The sequence below is a fragment of the Mycetomoellerius zeteki genome, unplaced genomic scaffold (assembly GCF_001594055.1).
Source record: "Mycetomoellerius zeteki isolate Tzet28-1 unplaced genomic scaffold, Tzet1.0 scaffold122, whole genome shotgun sequence".
Taxonomy (NCBI): domain Eukaryota; kingdom Metazoa; phylum Arthropoda; class Insecta; order Hymenoptera; family Formicidae; genus Mycetomoellerius; species Mycetomoellerius zeteki.
Genome location: NW_017256147.1, coordinates 165,946 through 168,947, shown reverse-complemented (window position 1 = coordinate 168,947; position 3,002 = coordinate 165,946).

Sequence of the window (3,002 nt, the reverse complement as noted above, 5' to 3'; positions counted from 1 at the left end):
TACCCCGCACAATCCACTCGAAATTATAGTAGTGGCGCATTCATCGTGTAATCCGCATACATCGTTATGCGATTACGTAAATTCATGCTTTTGAAACATGACAAACGATCAGCCACGTGACGGAATATATTCCGCACGTTGCAAGTATACAATTCAATTTTTATTCCCAAACGGATCCCGTTAGCCAGTATTTCGATGAGACAACCACGATATACGATTTGATTCAGACATAATTTATAGTTTTCGCACGTTATCGCTTTCGTCTAGCTCGAGAATAATACCATCTTCAAAGTTAACGATATCTACAGATTTTGTAATCCGTTGTCGACCCTTCTTTGACGAAGATCGAAGTTGAGATTTACCATAAGATTAGTTACTATATGCCGTTTAAAATCGCGGTTGGTAAACTTACATATTTTATGTATTTACATTATAAATTAAAGAATACAAATAAGTGAAGAGAGCCATATTCAGTCAAGTGGATTTTGACGTTTAATAATATTGCCTATTTGCTGTATAACAACGATACAATTAAAAAAAGAGTTTCAGTGTTTTTTTTTTTGAATCATTAAAATTTTATAGTATTAATTTTGAAATACAATTTTGATGTAATAACTAATGATTGTAGAAGAATAAAGTAAACGTTCTTTTAAAATGTAATATGTTTTTTCTTTCTTTTTTTGTTTTCGTTTTTTTCCGCAAGCAATTAAAAAAGTTTTTAATTATGTCGTTGTTATAGCAAATGTGCAGAATTTTATCACGAAGATTTACTTTGACCAAATACAGCTCTCTTGTTTTATTTGTATTATTCACATATATATATATATATATCGGTCAATTTTCATTTATTATTATAAATTAAAGGTTTTTTACTTTTTAAAAAATAACTTTATTTTCACTTTTTTCTTGCAACAGTAAATTTTAAATGAGAAATTCACTTAGATTAGAAATCGAAATTTATTTTATCGGCTTAATGGCATACAATGTTTAATTATACATTCCTTTTAGCTTATGAGTCTCGTTTCGTGATATTTATTTTTAATGTAATTTAATTGAAACGAGTTAAAATCGTCATAGATTATATCCAATATAGCTATGATTAAATCTTTTTCAATGATTAAGGTATATAAAAAATTTAGCATGTTTCAGATTGCATCTAATCCAAATTGATCGTTAAAATTGTATATTTATACGTGTATTGCGGAGAGAATGATTTGTAATCGACATTGTTTACCTAAGTGTCTATCAAGTTCTTCCTTGCTACCCAGAGATAATATATCGCACAAATTTATGCACGATCACGCTACGTCATAAGTAAAGTACTCTATAATTTGTCATGATACTATCAGAAAATATACGATATCCTATAATAGCAATTATTGCAACTTGTCATTCACCGATGATGGAGCGTGAAGTACAAAGATTATCACGAGAGATGATAAACTGATCGATTATAATTAAATTTATGACTTATTGCTCAAGAATAACCGAAAGTTATGACATAATTTAAGATTTCGGTGTTTTCTAGTAAATAAAAATCTATTCTTCGTGTTCTTATTTTTTTATTGTGATGTATTTGCAATACCTTTGTTTTTTCAATTTCCGACGGATTTGAGAGGTTGAACGCAAAGAGACTCCAATCACCGCGGATAGTAACGAGGGCCGCTATATGGCAGTTTATCGGCATCAGTGATCCGTAATTATAATTAAACGTTAATCACGTAAAACCAGAGCCAGTATGCCGCTGAATTCGATTGCCTCGTATTAGAGGATGAGGGATGGAAGGTAGGGGTCGACCGGGTTCAATGCCGGAATACAGAAAACGATTGTTCTGCCGAACATTAATAATATAACTCAACATTGTCCACTGTATCCCTATGATCGAAGTCTCACTTAATTATCACTGATTTATCTCGCTTTGACAGTTCATAATGTAGTTTGCATCACTGATTATTATGCTTGATTAGATTCTGCTTATTACATATAGAATCATAAATAGTTTTTAATAATTTATGTAAAAAAATTAATGTTATAAAATTATAACATTAAATAATAACATTAAATAAAGAGCAAACGATATGCATAAAGAAAAAAACAATTATAAATTTGTAATTTATAAAATTAATAATTATATATTTATATAATTATAATTTTAATTATTCTATGAATTTAGAAAAATAACCTTTTTTGATATAAAATTGTCCAATCTTCTTATAATAGGATATTCATATAATATTGAATCGCTCGACTAAACATACAGTATTTATATGAGAGAAATTTGAGCGCCCCATAGGAAACCATTCTGCGTTGCGCAAAATAATAATTATGATTATAATTAGGACCGTAATATGTTGTTGCAGTTAATTATAATTGCGAACGTTAATTGAAGGTATCAGATATAGATACAAAAGCACGGAAATAATTAAATTCGGCGGATATATGAAAAGGAAGATGAACGGCCGCGGGTAGAGAAAACATCTGTCGTGGGCTGACATTAAGTACATACGTTCGACATCGTCCCGTTTTCGGGATCCTACGATCCTGGTCGTTAGAATCGAGCATCCGTCCTGTACGAGAGAAATTATGCACGGGCTCCCGAAGACGTCGCCATATATTATTCAGGATTCTGTTCGTGGGAGTTCAACGGCATCGCACGAATTCATTTTACCTTTGCTCGTCCTGCCACGGACGGCTTTTTAAACGTTCTCTTTTCAATCCTAGACGATAAATTAAATATTACTTTCATATTTGTGGTTACCAGCTGCGCCCGTGAAGCTATACATACATTCATATCCCTTTCATGAATGCCCAGAGGAATGTAAAAGCTACGTAAGCTCGCGAGTCTTTCAAAAATTCTACGAGGCGGTCATTGAATTTAATTTTAAGTCATTTCTTTTGAACATAATTGCAGATAACGCTTAATCGAGGTAATTTTTCTTCTTTCAATTTTGTGTCGAATAGTAAAAATATATTTAATATATTTAATTAATAAAAAGTATAGT